At 50.4% G+C, this 18,864-nt stretch overlaps 1 long non-coding RNA gene across 2 annotated transcripts; it reads right to left on the bottom strand.

Moving 5' to 3' along the window:
• Positions 1-7,942: 7,942 nt before the first annotated feature.
• LOC139044162 (uncharacterized) lies at positions 7,943-9,353 on the bottom strand. Of its 2 annotated transcripts, none has more exons than XR_011501208.1 (3): positions 9,115-9,353; positions 8,372-8,600; positions 7,943-8,076 (listed from the first exon to the last, which is right to left on the bottom strand). It is a non-coding gene; the product is annotated as an uncharacterized lncRNA (long non-coding RNA). The 2 variants fall into 2 exon arrangements; XR_011501209.1 differs by having other exon boundaries at positions 7,950-8,072.
• Between the last annotated feature and the right edge of the window lie 9,511 nt (positions 9,354-18,864).

The following is an 18,864-nucleotide window of genomic DNA, read 5'->3' as shown; positions in this document are numbered from 1 at the left end:
AGGTGGTTTCAGAGTATCTGGTACCTGGTTGCGGCATATCCAACAGGTGGTTCCGAAGTGTCTGGCAGGTGGTTCCGGCGTGTCAGTGAGGTGGTTCCGGCATGTCCAGAAGGTGGCTCTGTCATGTCCAGTGGGTGACTCCGCCACTTCCCTCAGATGGTTCCGGTGTGTCTGGCAGGTGGTTCCTGTGTGACTGGCATGTGGTTCTGGTACGTTCAGAAGGTGGTTCCGGCGTGTCTGGTGGGTGCTTCCGGCATGTCCGGCAGTTGGTTCTGGCATGTCTGGCAGGTGGTTCCGATGTGTCTGAGTGGTGGTTCCAGTGTGTCCGGCCGGTGGTTCATGCATGTCTGGCGGGTTTTTCCAGCATATAAGCTGCCTGTTTCCAGCGTTTCTGGCAGGTGATTTTGGCATGTCCAGCAGTGGTTCCGGCAAGTCAAGCAGGTGGTTGCAGCTGGTCCGGCACCTGATTCTGGTGTACTTGACAAGTGGTTCCGGCGTGCCCAGCATGTGGTTCTGGAGTTTCCATCAAGTGGTTCACGCGTATCTGGCAGGTGGTTCAGGGTGTCCAGCAGGTGGTTCAGGTATGGCCAGAATGTGGTTCCAGCATGTCCGGCGGGTAGTCTGACATTCTGAAGCACCATGCCAGGCACACTAAAACCAGATGTCCAACACGCCAGTACCACCTGCTGGACACGCCCGAACCACCTGCCAGACTTTTGTGAACCACCTGCCGGACACGTTGGAAGCACCTGCTGGATATGCCAGAAACAGTTGTGGCACACGCCGAAACCTGGTGCCGGACATGACTGAAGACCTGCCAGACACTATGGAGCCACATGCCTGATACACCATAAACAGGTGTCTCACACCTGAACCAGGTGCTGGACATGACTGAAACACCTGTTGGAGAAGCCTGAACCACCTGCTGGACGAGACTGAACCACCTGCCTGACACTCCTTAACCACCTTCAGGACACGCTGGAACCCTCTGGTGGACACGCCAGAACGACCAGCCGGACAAGCTAGAACCACTCGCCTGCCACGTTGGAGCAATGTGCGAGACACGCCGAAATCACCTGGTGGATATGCTGGAACCGGGTCCTGGATACGCCAGAACCAACTTCAGAACAACATGCCGGACATGCCAGAACCATCACCTGGAGATGCTGAAACCACCAACTAGACTCGATGAAATCAGGTCCCAGACATGCCGTAGCCACCTGCCAGACATGCTGGAATCACCCGCCAGACATGCGGGAACCAACTGCCAGACTCACCGGAAGCACCCAATGCACAGGTCAGAACCACCTTCCAGACATCCCAGAAGCTCATGCCAGACACACAGGAACCCCCTGCCTGACACGCCGGAACCATCTGAATGATAAGCCAGTAGCACCCACCGGATATGCCAGAACAACCTGCCAGACAAAACTGAACCACGTGTCAGGCAAGATTGAACCACCTGCCGGATATGCCTGAACCACTTGACAGACACTTCGGAACCACACGCCGGGTACGGCGGAACCACCTGTCAGATATGCCAGAACCAGGTGTCAGACACGCCGGAACCACCTTCCAGACAGGCCTGAACTACCTGCTGGACACACCTGAACCACCTGCCCGACAGTCTGGAACCAACTGCTTGACTCTCTGGAACCACCTGCCGGACAAGCCAAGATTCCCTGCTGGATATGACAGAACCAAGCTCCTTATACACCAGAACCACCCAGGACTCATGCTGGAATCACCCACCGGACACACTGGAACCACCATTAAGACACACCGGAACCACCCCCCACACACGTGGGAATCAGGTAGGGGACACAGTACAACCTGCTGCCAGATGGTCCGGAACCACCTGCCAGACACACTGGAACCAGGTGCCCGACACGCCAGAACCAACTGCTGGACACGCCAGAACCACCTGCCAGATTTGCGAGAACCACCTGCTGGATGCACTGGAATCACCGGACGGATACTCCAGAAACATGTGTCGCACACGCCAAAACCAGGGTCCAGACACGACTGGACCACCTGCAAGGCATGCTGGAACCACCTGCCAGACACGCCAGAACCACCTGTTGGATACGCCAGAACCAGGTGCCTGATTCGCAGAAACTACCTGCCGGACATGCCAGAACCAAGTGCCGGAAAAGGGAAAATAATACTGGGTGAACACTGGGTTTCACCCAGGGGTCAGTGATAGGGAGGGCAAGGAAAGAGACCTAGGAGTCCAGAAAAGCCAGACTGTGGACAAACAAGATTGATGTCGAGCATCCTCAACAAAAACCAATGACAAAAAAACAGACTCACCAACTCCAGAGGGGGCTTGACCGCATCTAAGGGGACCCCTCTCCGATCACAGACATAACACAAAGACAGACTCAGTGACTTCGGGGGGGAGCCTAAAAGCCCCACCTCATCATTCCAGAGGAGATTCATTCTCCAGAGGGATCCGGAACCCTAGACTAGTCAACAGGGATTGCTCCTGTTTCACCAGAGCCAAGCATCGTCCCATCCTGAGTAGCTGGGTCATGCAATCCTTCCATTCAGAGGGGACTCTCACTCCCCTGAGCCAGGCTACCCCCAGATGGGACTCAAACCCTGAAGCCAGACATTAACAGGAAGACTTTATGAGGCAACTTAAAGAAATAAATCTTATAGCCATGCTGTGCGGTTGGCGCCACTCACCTCCATTGAAAGATCCACAGAGCAACGCGCTCAGTGCAGCTGCTGCTGGGTCTCCCGAGGGGGCGGAGACATCAAGCTGGCAACATGAGCACCACAAAGAGGCAAACCCGATATTGGGTGCCAATTTGTTACTGAAAGCAAAACGCGTTCCATCCTGGTGAGTTACATCAGACTCTCTACCAGAAGTAGTTGTCTCACAAAGTAAGCTATATTTGCAGCAAATAGGAGACCATGAGGAATCATTTCCAGAGTCATGGTGTCCCCAGACAAAGGGAAGGAGGGACATTTATTTCAGATGGGGAATGAATATTCAAAAGGGAGAGGTGAGTATCCTCTTGCACAGACTCAGATAGAAAGCATGCTTCCACACACACTGCAGGTGATGGTAACAAGGCCTACGCTCCTCCTGGAGAGAACTTAGCATTAAAAATAAGGCAAAGGTCATACATGTAGCTCTTGTGGGAAGGTCTGGTCTGGCACCAGGAGGTTGGTGATGGCATCTTCTTAACATAACAAAAGGAAAAAATTTGGAAAAAGTTAAATTCTTGTAAACCCACTCTTGAGTTCCTCAGGACAACTAGTCAGTGATAAGGGCAGGTCCCTGTCAGTTCTGACAGGGTCACTGTGAATTCAAGGGAGGACTCTGTGAGGTCAGAGGGGGTATATGTGAGGTCAGGGGAGGTATCTGTGAGGTCAGGGGCACTCCCCCTGAGTTCAGGGGTGGGTCTCTGTGAGGTAAGTGGGTGTCTCTGTGAGGTCAGGGCAGGTCTCTATGAGGTCAGATTTGGTCTCTGTGAGGTCAGAGGGGTTGCCTCTGATCACATGGGAGAGCCATGTGGCCAGGGAAGTTCTCTGTTAGGTCAGGGGAGGCCTCTGTGAGGTCAGAGGGAGTCTCTGTGAGGACAGATGTTGTCTCTGTTTGATCATGGGTGGTCTTTCATGTCAGGGGAGGTCTCTGGGTGGCCATGCAGGTCTCTGAGTTCAGGGTCATCTCTGTGAGGTCAGAGTTCTGCAGGGGAGGAAGACATTTCCTCCATCCACTCTGGGTCCTTCTGGCTGTACAATGAATTAAATTCACATGAGACAGAATAGCAGGAGAAAATTAAAGCTTTATAACATGTATACATGGGAGAGACCTAGAAAAACTGAGTAACTCCCCAAAATGGCTGAAGCCATCACCTTAAATACCATCTTCAGCTAAAGAGAAAGGAGGATGTTGGGGGTGGAGGGAGTCAGTTATGGGAGATTATCAGAAAAGCACAGTACACAAGAGTAAGGTTATATACAGATATAAGTCCTTGCCTTCTGCATTGATAAGAGTTTCTAGAGATAAGGTCATCCCCCTTCTTCCTGGTACAGAAAGGGAGATATCTTTACAGATGGAGATTTCCTTTACAAATGTAAATATCTCTTAACAGAGGGTAAGTAAATTCTACTTTTCAGAGTTTCTCTCATGTCTGCAGTTTTTTGAAAGATTTTTAAATTTTTTTTAATTTTTCCTTTTTCTCCCCAAAGCGCCCCTCTACACAGCTGTGTATTCTTAGTTGTTGGTCCTTCCAGTTGTGGCATGTGGGATGCTGCCTCAGCATGGCTTGATGAGCGGTGCCATGTTCACACCCAGGACTCAAACTAGCAAAACCCTGGGCCACTGAAGAGGAGCGCGCAAACTCACCACTTGGCCATCGGGCCAGCCCCCATGTCTGCAGTTTTTAAAATTAACCAGCCCAAAATAATCCTCATGCTAAAGAGACGTATCTTGGGATGGCCAATTCCAGTCCCCCACAGTTCTCTGTGTCTTCATGGGAGGTCTCTGTCAGGTCAGGGAGATCTCTGAAATCAAGGGAGTTCTCTGAGTTCAAAGGAGGCTTCTGCGAGGGGATGTGAGGTCTCCGAGGTCAGCAGAGGTCTGTGTGTTGTCAGAGGAATTCTCTGTGAGGTCAGAGGAGATATCTATGATATAAGGGGAGGTTTCTGTGAGATCAGGGTAGGTCTCTGTGATGTAAGCGGATGTCTCTCTGAGGTCAGGGTTGTCTCTCTGAGGTCAGGGTTGTCTCTCTGAGGTCAGAGAGGTCTCTTGATGTCAGCTGTGGCTTCTGTGAGGTCAGGGAGTACTCTGTGGGGTCAGAGGTGGTTTCTGTGGGGTCATGGGAGTTCTCGGTGAGGTCTTGGGAGGTCTCTGTGTTTCAGAAGTTGTCTTTGTGAGGGCAGGGGAGGTCTCTGTGACATCAGAGTGTGTATCTGTGAGGCCAGGGGAGGTCTCAATGAGGTCAGAGGGGCTTTCTGTGAGTTAGGGGGAGGTCTCTTTGTGGCCAGATGGTGTGTCTATGAAGTCAAGTAAAGTCTCTGTGAGGTAGGAGAGGTCTCTGTGAAGTCAAGGATGTCTCTGTGAAGTAAGGGATATCTCTGTGAGGTCAGAGGGGCTGTCTCTCAGGTCAGGGTAGGTCTGTGAGGACAGAGATGTGTCTCTGATGGTAGGCGAGGTCTCTGTGAGAGAAGGGAGGCCTATCTGATGTCTGGGGAGATTTCTGTGAGATCTGGGTGTTTCTCAGATGGCAGAGAGGTCTCTGTGAGGTCAGGAGAGACCTCTGTGATTTCAAGGAGGTCTCTGTGAGATCAGAGGTCTCTGTGAGATTAGATCTTGTCACAGTGAGGTCAGAGAGCATGTTGTGATGTCAGGGGAGGTCTCTGTGAAGTCAGACCAAGTTCTGTGTGGCAAGATCAGCTCTGTGTGAGGTCAGAGTGGGTATCTGTGAGGTCATGGGAGGTCTCTGAGATCAAGGAGATCTCTGTGAGTTCAGGCAGGCCTCTGTGAGTTCAGGGGAGGTCTATGTGACATCAGGGGAGGTCTCTATGAGATAAAAGTGGGTCTCTATAGGTCAGGGAAGGTCTCTGTGAGATCAGAGGGTGTCTTTCTGAGGTCAGGAGCGGTCCTCAAAGACAGGGAGGTATCTGTGATGTCAGGCAAGGTCTCTGTGAGACAGGGGAGGTCTATTCCAGGTCAGGGGAGGTTTCTGTGAGATCAGAGAATGTCTCAGAGGGCAGGGAGGTCTCTGTGTGTTCAGAGAATGTCTCTGTGAGGTTGGAGAGGTCTCTTTGAGGATAAAGATGGTCTCTTTGAGGTCACTGGAGGTCTCTGTGAGGTCACATGAGGTCTCTGTGAGGTCAGAGTGGTCTCTGTGACATCACTGGATGTCTCTGTGACCTCACACAGGTCTCTTTGATGTCAGGGAGGTGTCTTTGAGATCAGAGAGGTCTCTTTGTGCTCACTTGATGTCTCTGAGTTCAGTGGAGGTCTCTGATGCCACTGAGGTCTCTGAGGTCAGTGAGGTCTCTGTGAGCTCAGGGGAGGTATCTGTGCAGTCAGGGGAGGTCTTTTAGGTCAGGGAGTTCTCTTTTAGGTCAGGGGAGTTCTCTCTGAGGTCAAAGTGGTCTATCTGAGTTCGCAGGAGGTCTCTGCTAGCCCAGAAGACATCACTGTGAGGTGATGTGAGGTCTCTGTGTCATCTGAGGGAGTCTCTATGAGGTGTGGGGAGGTCTCTGTGAGGTCAAAGGGTTTCTCAGTGAGGTCACGGGAGGTCTTTGTGAGGGCACAGTTGGTCTCTGTGAGGTTAGGGAGGTCTCTTGATGTGAGATGGGGTCTCAGCAAGGTCATGGAGGTCTCTGTGAGATCAGGGGATGTCTCCGTGTGTCAGAGCGGGTCATCATCAGGGCAAGGGAGGTATGTGTATGGTCAGAGGGGCTATCTGCAAGGTCAGAGGAGGCCTCAGTGAAGTCAGAGGGCTCTCTGTGAGGTCAGGGGAGGTCTCTGTGTGGTCAGAGCAGACCTCTGTGAGATCAAGGAGGTCTCTGTGAGGTCAGGGGGGTCTCTGTTTGGTTAGAGGGGGTCACTGTGAGGTCAGGAAGGACTTTGTGATGTCAAAGGTGGTCCCTGTGATGTCAGAGGAAGTCTCTGTGGGGTCTCTTTGAGGTCAGGGTGTGTCTTTATGAAACCAGAGGATGAGTTTGTGAGGTCAGATGGCATCTCTTTGAGAACAGAGGAGGTCTCTGTGAGGCCAAATGGGGTCTCTGTGAAGTCAGGGGAGGTCCCTGTGAGGTCACAGTAGGTCTCTGAGGTCAGCTAACGTCTCTTTGATGTCAGAGGAAGTCTTTGTGATTTCAGAGGAGTTCTCTGTGTGGTCACAGGAGGTCTCTATGAGATCAGGGATGTCTCTGGGGTCAGGGAGGTCTTTGAGTTCAGGGGAGGAATCTATGATGTCAGGGGATGTTTCTGTGTCATCACCAGGGTTCTCTTTGAGGTCAGAGAAGGGGTCACTGTAGTCAGAGGTGGTCTCTGAGGTCACTTGACATCTCTATGAGATTAGATGGGGTGTCTGTGATGTTGGACATCTCTGTGAGGTCAGGGGGATGTCTCTGTGAGGTCAGAGGGGGTCTCTATGAGTTCAGCGGAGGATGTGGCATCAGAGTAGGTCTCTTTGAGGTCATAGGAGGGCCCTTTGAGGACAGAAAGGGGTCTCTGTGAGGTCTTGGTAGGTCTCTGTGAGGTGAGAGGGTTTCTTTGTGAGGTCAGGGGAGATCCAGGTGAGGTCAGATGGGGTGTCTCTGAGGTCAGGCGAGGGCTCTGTGAGGTCAGGAGAGGTCTCTCTGAGTTCAGAGGGCATCTCTTAGATTAGGGGAGGTCTCTGTGAGGTACGAAGATCCCTCTCCCCACCACTGCCGAGACAATCAACCTCCCTTGGGACGCAGGGCATGGCTAGCAAGGACCCAGATGAAGCAGGCACTACCTCCCATGTTGGGCACATGACAACCCCGGGGCTCCCTCTCCCAGCAGGGCCAGTGACACCTCCCAGAAAACCTTCAGGACTCAGGGCCCTTTTCTCTGTCCTTGCCCCACTGACAGAGTCTTGGCCCAAATGAGTGGGACAGTCAGCCTCCTTTGGGTATATCAGGCAAGCCCTAGGGTGGTCTCCCTCCGCCCCTCCTTGGTGGACTCAGGGAGTGGGCCAGGAGAGGGCTTCTCTCAGCCCTTCTTGTCAGGTATCTCCCAAGGGGAGCACCCTAGGCGGAAGGAATGCGGGCTTTCCTCAGTCCAGAGTGGAGGATGGGAACCGCTGATAGGAGAGCATGCCTGTGGGTTTCCCCTTCGTTCCCTGGGTGGCATGCCTGTGCTGCCACACTCTTTTGGCAAGCCTTTCTCAGCCTTCTGACTTGACACAGCTTTCCCAACTCCTGGGGAAGAAAGGTTCATTCGTGATGAGAGGCTGTGTTTTTTCCAGCAATAAGTGAGGATGGGGATGAACCAGCTGGCACAGGGAGTCTTGCTGCCCTTCTGGGTCAGTTGGGAGCAAACAGGGCCAGAAAACCTCTTCCAAGGAGGAAAGCAGCTACCTGAGCAGAGAGGGGAAAGGGTCATGAGAAGCCCTGAAGGAAGTGGGAACCCCAGCTCCCTGGCAGCTGCACGGGGCCTCCGCCAGAGGGCGCCCCCACCCCGCCAGATCCCCCCCACCCAGTGCGGGGCTCCCAGTGAGGCCAGAGGCCGGATTCCTCCCCCCACCCCTCCCTCCCACCCGTGCATGCACAGTGGGAGGAATGGTCCTCAGACCAGGGAGCAGGGCTCCCACAGTCGTGAGAGTCAGTCAGAACCCTAGGTCAGGTCGGGGAGGTAGAGAGGCCATGGGTGCACCTGCCCTCCTCTCCTCAGGTCCCCAAGATTCTGGATGCCCACGTGGCAGCCCACGAAGCCAACGTCCAGCCGTCCCTACAGGTTTTTCTCCCACCGCTGCCCTACAAGGCGCAGGGAAGGCCAGACAGGGTGCTGAAAGGCAGTTTCCAGGCGTCATCCGTGGCCTCCAACCTGGATCTGGGTGCAGGAGGATAGCATCCGACGGGGAAGGCGGGGCGTGACACAATCCCTGCGAAAGATCCCCGAGGGCTGCTCCTGGTGAGGATGATGCTGGCCACCACCCATCTCGACCCTGAGGCGGCTCCCTCCCCTAGACTTGGCCAGAGGTGGCCCGTTCCATAAGGCCACCACCCAGGGATCTCTGACTCTCCCAGGGAAGCCCAGGCAACTGTGGAACGCCCCCATCACCGCAGGCATCCCTCAGGCCAAGGCCAAGACTAAGTCTGGCATCCTCCCTGGGGAGCCCAGGCAGGGCACTAAGGACCCGGGTGCGGCGGGCAGCAGCTCCCAGGTCGGGCACACCAGAATTCCAGCAGCTTCTACCTCTGATAGAGCTGATGACCCTTCACCGAAAACTTTCTGGACCCAGGGCTCTTTCCTTCCTAGCAGTCCCATGGACACCGTCTTGGCTCGAGGGGCTGCGTTGGCTGGCCCTCTTTGGGAAAGTCGGCAAGTTATAGGGTTCTCCTCTCCCTCTGCCCCAGAGTGGCATGTGGGTGGGTCCTCCCAGTGCAAGCACTTACCTGGGGGGATGCCCCATCCGTTACGTAGGTGGCCAGTCTGCTGTGCCGCTCTTCTTTGCAAGGAGCTCCAGGCCTTCTGACAGACTAGGCACAGTCTTCCCTCCTCCTGGGGTAGAAATGTTCAAAGGTGAACTAGGGTCCACCTTTCCTTCTCCTGTTTCTCACCTCCCCTTCTGACCTTCGGCTCAGGTGGCTGCTGGCCTTCTCACGGGGGAGGCCTTCTGACCCTGTTTTCCAACAACGACTAGGGGAGGACACCCAGGCTGTCTCTCTGCCAGCTGGCTCATTCCAGGCCTCAGTGACTGGTAGAAAAATCACAGCCCCACATCACAAATGAACCCTTTGACTCCAGGAGGAGGAAAGGCCCTGTCTATTCAGAAGTCCCAGAATGCCTTGCTCAGTAGTGTGGCAAGGCAGACAGGCCACCTAGGGAGCAAACCAGGAGCCCTCCATGCAAGCTCTTCCCTCAGCAGGACTCACCCTCAGCTCCAGGAGTCAGACAAGCCTGATGTCCTGCTGCCTGGGGCACTACCCTTGCCAGAAATCCTAGAATAAGGGCGGAGAGACACCTTCTCCTGGCTCTTTCCCTGAGTGCACAGCCACAGGGCACAGGGGGAGGCGCACTCTGGCTTGCCTGCTTTCCTTCAGCTGTGTTTCACATCCCCTTCCCCCGTTCCGCTCAGGTCACTGCTGCCTCCTTGGAAGAGATTTTCCAGCCCTGTTTGCTCACATCTGACCCAGAAGGGCAGCAAGACTCTCCCTGTGCCAGCTGGTTCATCCCCATCCTCACTTATTGCTGGAAAAAACACAGCCTCTCATCACGAATGAACCTTTCTTCCCCAGGAGTTGGAAAGGCTGTGTCAAGTCAGAAGGCTGAGAAAGGCTTGCCAAAGGAGTGTGGCAGCACAGGCATGCCACCCAGGGAACGAAGGGGAAACTCACAGGCATGCTCTCCTATCAGCGGTTCCCACCCTCCACTCTGGACTGAGGAAAGCCTGCATTGCTGCTGCCTAGGGTGCTCCCCTTGGGAGATACCTGACAAGAAGGGCTGAGAGAAGCCCTCTCCTGGCCCACTCCCTGAGTCTACCGAGGAGGGGCGGAGGGAGACCACCCTAGGGCTTGCCTGATATACCCAAAGGAGGCTGACTGTCCCACTCATTTGGGCCAAGACTCTGTCAGTGGGGCAAGGACAGAGGAAAGGGCCCTGAGTCCTGAAGGTTTTCTGGAAGGTGTCATTGCCCCTGTTTTGGGAGGAAGCTCCTGTGCATGTCATGTGCCTGACATGGGAGGTAGCACCAGCTTCATCCGGGTCCTTGCCGACCATGTCCTTCCTCCTGAGGGAGGTTGATTGTCTCGGCAGTGGTGGGGAGAAGGATGTGAGTGGTGAGACAGGCCTTCCATCATTTCCTGTGTTGCCCTGGGAGGAGCTGGGTACCCCAGGTTTTGGGACCAGGGAACGGGCTGCCTCTGGCCTGGTCTTGGAAGGACTGTCTTGTGGTCCAGAGATTGTCAGTTGCCATGACCATACACTGGAATGGGACTCAGGGATCCTCACCACCCATGCCTCAGTGGATTTCATCCTGCCTCATGCCCCCCTTCCCCATGAAACCAGGTCTGGTTCAGAGGCCACAGATGTGACCTGGGGACCCAGCTTTCACCGCTCTATTGGGCCTATGCTGAGATATTATTGGCAGTGGTGAGAGAAAGGGTGGGGGGGGTGGCAGTGGCTGCTTTGGTGGGGTGTGGAGGTGGCTGTAATCCAGACACCTGGCATCTTGGGAATCTGAGGAGAGTGTCATGGACCACTCACACCATCCCCAAGTCCCTGACCTTTCCCAAAGTTCCTGCTGACTCTCACCCCTTTAGGAGCCCTCTTGCCTTTATTTAAGCCCATCACTCCAACTACACACGCCTTGTGACTGGTGCCTGTGGCCTCGCAGTGACCCTCACGATGGCTGAGTATCGGGTCAGCAGGGCTCTGATGGTGTGGGGCACACTCTTCCAGTGATCATTTGCCAGTGAAGGCAGTGGTCCCCATTTCCCTCAGCTGTGCCTCACATCCCCTTCTACTTTTCCAAGGGCCCATTTGCATTGTTTGGCAGTGGTGGTTTTCTCACCCTCTTTGCCTGCAACAGACCGCAGAGTCAGTCAAGCTGTCCCTCTGCCTGATGGTTCATTCCAGGCCTCATTTGTTCTTCTGACAGACACTGCCTCTCATCACAAATGAATCTTTTGACACCCAGAGAGGGAAAGACTTCGTCAAGTCACAAGGCCGAGAACAGCTTGCCAAAGGAGTGTGACCACACAAGGCAGACACCCTAGGGAACAGACAGGGAACTCATCAGGCATGCCCTTCCATCAGCAGGTACTGCCCTCAACTCTGGAGTCAGGAAAGCCATGCTCTCCTATTCCCTAAGGCACTAACCTTGTGAGAAATCTGTGTCTGTGAGCTGATACTGGCCCTCCCCTGGCCCTCTCCGTGAGTGCATACATGCGGGGCAGTAGGAGAGGAGCACCCTGCAGCTTGCCTGCTTTGTCCAAAGGAGGCCAGCTGTCCCAGCCACCTGGGTCAAGTGATAAATGTCAGTTATAAAACCCAGTGGGGGCTATGACAGATGCAGCTGTGGGATGGGGAGATAGTATTATCCTGTGGGCTTGAGGCTTGGTCATCAGCCATGCTGAAAGGTCAGAGGGGCCTGAGACTTTTTTGCGTGGTGAAACTGACATGTAAAGCAGAGGAAAGTTGCGGCTGATTTGGGGAAGTTGGTTGAGCACCCTTGAGGACCCCTGCGGTGGGAGAACCTGGGCATGGAAGACTGTGTAAATAGGCTGCACTGGGAAGCACTGTGATAAGAAGAGGTGTCTCTGATCACTGATCTGAGAGGTGACATTTCCAGGTAAAGCTAGAGTCTGGGGGCCACCCCTCAAGACCACCGGGTTTAGGAATTTGAGATTCAGAGACAGGCAGAGCTAAGTTTAAGTTCTGGCTCTGTCATTTTCTAGCCTCATGATTTTGTCATTTTAATCAAGCTTTCTGAACCTAGCTCATGTCACTTATAAAATGAATAACTTGTCTATAACTAGCAGGGTTATGGTAGAGGTTAAAGAAGCAAATACATGTAAATCCCCATCGCAGGGTTTCAATTAAAGCTACGAGAAATGTTTTCTCTTTTTGGGACCTCCAGGGTCAAAGTGTTTTAAGCCATCCTTGTTCCTGACACATTATCAGTATTTGACCTTGCAGTAGTTAATGATTAATATTGATTTAGGGCCAGCCCCGTGGCCAGGTGGTTAAGTTTGTGTGCTCCACTTCAGTGACCCAGGATTTCACCGGTTTGGATCCTGGACACGGAGATGGCACTGCTCATCAAGCCATGCTGAGGTGGCGTCCCACATAGCACAAGCAAAGGCACCCACCACTAGAACATACAACTACATACTGGGGGGCTTTGGGGAGAAGAAGAAGATTGGCAACAGATGTTAGCTCCAGTGCCAATCTTTTAAAAAAAATATTGATTTAGGTGGTACTTTACAGTTTACAAATATATATGTATATACGTAAATTGTGAGGTGAAGAATGTTTCTGCCAATGCTAATGACTAAGACGGAACTCTAGCTAGCATTTCACTAAGATATCTGCAGGAGTCAACTCAATTCCCCCAAATTAAACTCCTGCACTCTCTGTTTGCTCCGCCTGTCCACCCTGTGGGGACTGTGGGACACGACTAGACTTGTGATGTGTGCACTCCTCCTTCTTCCCTGGGTGAGAGGGGTTAGTGCCTGACTTGTGTAATGAGAGTCACTGACATGAGTCCTTAGATCGTTCCACTCACCACTAAAAAGATACTACAGGGGCCGGCCCGGTGGCACAGAGGTTAAGTTCGCACATTCTGCTTTGACAGCCCAGGGTTTGCTGGTTTGGATCCCGGGTGCGGACAGGGCACTGCTTGGCAAGCCATGCTGTGGGAGGTGTCCCACATATTAACTAGATGAAGGTGGTCATGGATGTTAGCTCAGGGCCAGTCTTCCTCAGCAAAAAGAGGAGGATTGGCAGCAGATGTTAGCTCAGGGCTAATCTTCCTAAAAAAAAAAAAAAAAAAAGAGATACCACAGGAGCCTGGCCACATGTCCGAGGCCATGTTAAGCAGAGCTAGGGCTGAATTTCTGATGTTATCTGAATCCCACATGTGGAGGAGCCAAGGGGACTGAAGGCAGGTGCATCCAGAGAGTGGTGGCAGGGCACAGCAGGGAGGGTGGGGGCTCTAAAGGGCTGGGGTGGTGTTGGAGAAGCAATCGGGTGCACCTAACCAAGAATTATTAACCCATAAATTCCAGAGTGGTGTGCTGCTGTGGAGACAAGAATCCCCATGTGACAATTGTGAGGGTTTCCTAGGATATGGTTTTAATCCTAGGAATTAAAAATTAAATAACAACTATGAACAGGAGGTCTAATTAAAGTCTAAAACTATTATTATTTGGCAAGGGCTGCCTTAACCAAATACTACAAACTGGGCTTAAATAACAGAAATGTATTTTCTCGCAATTCTGGAGGCTGAAAGTTGATCAAGATGTCAGCAGGTTTGGTTTCTCCAGAGACCTCTCTCCTTGGCTTGCAGACAGCTGCCTTCTCACCACGTCCTCACATGGTCTTTCCTCTGTGTGTCTTCCTCTTCTTACAAGGACACCAGTCTTATGGTTAGGGCCCCACCCAGAGGACCTCATTTAATGTTCATTAGCTCTTTAAAGACTCTGTCTCTAAATACAGACACAGTGGGGCTTGGCACTTCAACATGTGAGTTAGGGGGACACAGTCCAGCCCATAACACCCCCGATGCTCATTTTGTTATCTGTAAAATGGGGATATTGCTATCTTCCTATGTGCGAAGTCACCAAAGCCTTCTTACTTTTGACCCTGGGAGGGGAGAGGGTCTCCCTGCTGGTCTTCACTCACAGGGCATTCCTGTGGGTTGGGCTGGGTGGAGGCCACTCCCAGGTGAATGTTCAGGGGTTCGTGCCTGGTGTATCCAGCGATACTCCCTACCTATGTGGTCTCTCTTTTGTTTTAAAGACTGGATTCTCATGACTTCCTTCTTTTTCATCAGCTTTATCTGCTTAGTTTTCAAACTGTTCCTGGATGAGACACAGAGGAGGACGGGTGGCAGCTGAGCTCCTGACAATGACACAACAGGTGAGAAGGGACTTGCTCTCATTCCTGGATTGATCCCTCTTTTGCCAAGTGGTCGGGTTTCTCCTTCGGGCCTGGATCCTCTAAACACCCTGGGAAATATTGGTGTCCATTATGTTCACCACCCTGTTAGGCGTGCAGCAGGGTGAGGGATGGGTGTGGAAATAATCTTCCCAGCATTCACACTCACTTGCTCTAGTCTCCATTGAGGCTGTGTCTTCACAGAAGAGATGGGAAAGTTTTTCTTCTCATCCAGTGGCTCAGTGGAGAAATAATTCCCTCACTTACCATGTTAGTAGCTGCAGTGGCCTTACATATGTGTGAACACAGGCAATAGAGATGAGTGAGGGCAGAAGCTCCTAGACCAGTGGGGAGGTAGGTGTTTCAGCAGGTGAGTCCAGTGTCACAAGAGCTGGAGTGGAGGCTGTGCAGCCTGGAGGTGGGGGAAGAGGATAGGACGAGAGAGAGCGATGAGGAACCACTTATTTATGTCCCTCAATTTTGAACATATTAAAGTTTTTATAAGCTATAGTGTACAGAGGAAAGACCATGTGAGGATGTGGTGAGAAGACCAACTCTTCATTTCACAGTTTACATATATAACAGCATTTGTAATCTGTAAAGTACCAACTAAATCAATATTTTTTTTTAAGATTGGCACCTGAGCTAACATCTGTTGCCAATCTTCTTTTTTTTTCTTTTTCTTTTCTCCCCAAAGCCCCCCAGTAAATAGTTGCAGCCTGGAGGTGGGGGGAGAGGATAGGACCAGAGACAGCAATGAGGAACCACTTATGTATGTTTCTCAATTTTGAACATATTAAGGTTTTTATAGACTATACTTGAACATTGTGATAGTACCAAAAAAAGATAAAATTCTCTTAACAAAGACAACTCAATTTCCCTCTCTTACTAACCTTGGTTCAAGTTTGAAAGCCAAATGCAATATATGCATAATATTGTTTTCTTAATTATGATTGTGTGCTCTGGAGAAGGAGTGGAGTAGAAAGAATAAAATGCAATGGCAGATTAGGAAGCTCCAAGCTCTCAATTTGTGGTAACATCAAACAAACAAACAAACAAACTTGAATCAGCTGGGGGTGACAGCTTAGGGGACCAAGAAGTGGCAGCGATGGTCTCCTGAAATTTTTTTTACTACCACCACTGCTGGGCCCCAGCAGGAGGACCAACTGGCCCTTGGGGAGTGTGTGAGTGTATGTGTTGTGTGTGTCTTTCCCCTGCCTGCTGGGTAACCCTGGACCTAATGAGAGCTCATGCCTCCCATGAGAGCAGTGGATATCAGTAGGCCAGTGGGGCCTGAAGCATCAGTCATCTTGTTTCTCCAGAGTGGAGGGCACTCAAAGTTTGTAAGATGGGGTCCAGGTGCAAAGGGATGAGGCCCCCTTGGCTCATCCCTGCCATGTGACAGGAATATCCTTCCCTTGGGAAAGCAGCCTGAGTCTCCTGCAGAGCAGGACTGCACTGGCCCAGAGATCAGGACTGCCAGCCCCAGGTCTTGGAGGGTTGGGACAGCCCACTGAATCTCCAGGGGCTCTGGTATATGGAAGAGGCCAATGACCTAGAGGCTTGGGGTCCCACCCACCCTGGTTGGCCCCAGGTCAGGGTGGAGCAGCGAGACTGAGGGGCTGGGATACCAGCACCTGCCTGGCTCTGGGGCGGACAGGGGCAAAGAAGTGGGGATGGGCTCCTCCTTGTTTCTGAGGACACTCTGGTTTCTGCTTCTGATGCCAGAATCTTCTCCTTCTCTTTCTACCTCTCTGGATGCTCCTCCGCAGGAATGTTTGCCAGCAGAGCCTCATCTGCCTGGGTTTTAATAATTGAAGTGCTCCCATGCTCAACTCAGGGCCGTAATCTTTTATCTCTATGCTTTCATTGTTTTAAATAACCTCTGGGTGATCCAATCCATTCTGAAGGCATTCATTACCACCTTAGTGCTTATGCACCCCAGATTTATCTCCACCCAGAATCAGACATACAACTGCCTGGTTGATCTTCTGGCTTGGATGTTGCCTGAACATTACATTCCAAGAATGATCTGACACTAAAAGTTTGTTCAGCGTCATCTGGGCCGTGCCCCAGGCTTCCCCGCTGAGTGGACTGTATCCCTGTTCACCTGGTGACCTCACTCTTTCCAAACTCCAGAAGTGTGTCCTCATCCTGTATCTCCCCAAATCACACACAATCCATTGCCCGGTCCTGCCCAGTCCTCCTCTGGTATGTGTCTCCCAACACCTCTCTCCACTTCCACCCACTGTTCAACTAACCCCCAACCCTATGTTTAGCCATTTGCTCTTTGAAGGACATTGTGTGGTTTCCAGCTTGGAGCAGTGATGAACAGAGCTGCTGGCATCATTCATGTCTAGGATTTGGCATGAACATCAGTGTTGTGGGCCCAAGGGTGGGGTCCTCCAGATCACAGTCAGGTTTGATACTTCACCTCCTAGAAGGACTCGTGGGACTGCTCAAAGCTGGCTGACTTCCTGGAGGTTTCTTTGGTTTTCAGGTTCCTTTTGGAATCAGGGTTGGGAATACAGCAACTCTTTTGTCTTTAGATTCCTTCAGGGCTCAGGGCTAGGACTCCAGAGACTTTCTTGGGTTTTCAGAGGACATTTCGGAAATGGGATCCCAGTCATCTAAATGTTCTGAGGGAAATCCTCCTTCAGGGATGCCAGCCGGGTTATGTTTAAGAACTGTGGGCCTCTATATGTGCACTTTTAACTAAGTGGGATGAACTGACCAAAAGCAGTTCAGAATTGCAATGGCCATCATGGAGAACTTTCAATCTCCCCAAACTAGCTTTTCTTAAAATCATATTGGAAGACCATGGCTCTAAAATGAAGCAAAACAAATGGTAAGTGTATTTTCACTGGATACCCACAAAGCTCTAAAATTGCCTCACTACTAGACATCTTGTCTAAATTCACCAATACAACTAAAAAGCTGAGGGAAAACAAAAAGGTTTCTTAAGCCTCCTGCTCCCTTCCCCCTTTCTCTGTCTCAGGCACCATCTTGTCTTCCCAGACTCCTTTGTCTCAGGCTCCACCCCAGATGCCACCTTCCGCTCTTCCTCTCTGCAAAAACCTGCCCCTTTAAAATCAGACCTCTGAGGATTCAAAAGCTTAACTCCTTATTGCTATTTCTAAGTTAACTGGAACAAATAAAAACTAGAAGGAAAAGTTTAAATATCAACTACCCTAGACTTTTGATGATAGACAAAATGACTCCAAAAGTAGCTCTAAAATGATGCAAATAAAAACCTTCAGTAAGAGACTTCAGCCGTCTCTGAACAGCTAAACTTCACCTTAGTCCATCTGCCAGAAATACAGCTTGGATCCGATTATTCTTTTGAGACATGTCTAAAGTTCTTTAAATGAAAGCTATGAGATCTTTCTTTGTGTCTGTCTATGTGTCTATGTATGCATGTTATAGAGATGTGATATTTTTCTACCTCCAAATGATGTTACTAGAATTGACTTGTAAAAAGCTCAATTTAATTGGCTTGAAATTAACTACTTATAAATTAAGTATTCCTAAATCTCAGAAATATAAAAGAAACTAACTCAAATGCTTTTCAAGTTTATGTGATCTAGAATTAATCTTTAGTAAATAAAAGCTGGCTGAAGGTTGTTGGTGTAAATAAAAAGTAGGCATATCTTCAGAGTCATTAGTTGGGTGTAATGCAAACGTGCAACTTTTCTCTCTGCCTGGGTTCACGAGTCATGTAGGCTCATGCTGTCTCTGTCTGCTACAAAATTTGTCAGCAAGAAAGTAACAAGATGATGGTTGGCTGTTTAATGTCTACTCCAAGCATGATTGCTAAAGCAAGTAATTAAAATAAATGTAAATGAGATCAAAGTTTATACTAAGTTAAACTAAATAATGGCTACTCATCGAATCCTTAAATCATTTTCCAAACTAAACAAAATACCAAAACATTAATTACTGAAGATAAGTTTATCTCATTTTGGCTTCCTGTGGCAGAAAACTAAAGATATTTGAGTCTATTAGTGAACAAGTTCTATGCCATGCTGAGAAATTTTCCACAGAAAAAAGGGCAATGTTTCTAGAAATTTATAAAAGGTATTTTAGGTTTGCTAAGCCACAAAATGCTAATATAGTTCACAATTTCTTATTTCTTAATTTTTACCAGGAATTGGGGACCCTAAGGGTTAAGAATTCTAATATATATAACTAAAGCTACAAGAAATAAAAAGGGAAACACCCCTGTATGCAAGGGAAGTAGCATGTGTTTTCGGTAAAAGAAGGTATAAGGATTGGAAATGCATTTTATTGAGCAAAAAGAAAGTAATTTTGTCTTAAAAAGAAGCTGGTTATTTTGGAATGGGAAAGAGGGAATCATAGGACAAAATCTAAATGTAAAAAGAAAGCTGTAGAAGGTTTATGGAAAAGAATCTTGTGAAAAGAATTTTAATGTGTGGTCAGGCTGGGTAAGATTAAAATGAATTTATTAAAATGAGCTTTAATACTAAAATAAGGTGATGCAAAATTAAAACTTGGCCTTCTTTTCTATGGAAAGGACAAGGTTT

This window comes from Equus asinus, unplaced genomic scaffold (genome assembly GCF_041296235.1).
Source record: "Equus asinus isolate D_3611 breed Donkey unplaced genomic scaffold, EquAss-T2T_v2 contig_645, whole genome shotgun sequence".
NCBI classification, from domain to species: domain Eukaryota; kingdom Metazoa; phylum Chordata; class Mammalia; order Perissodactyla; family Equidae; genus Equus; species Equus asinus.
Note: the sequence above shows the minus strand (reverse complement) of the source record. Positions and strands in the feature narration are given on the sequence as shown.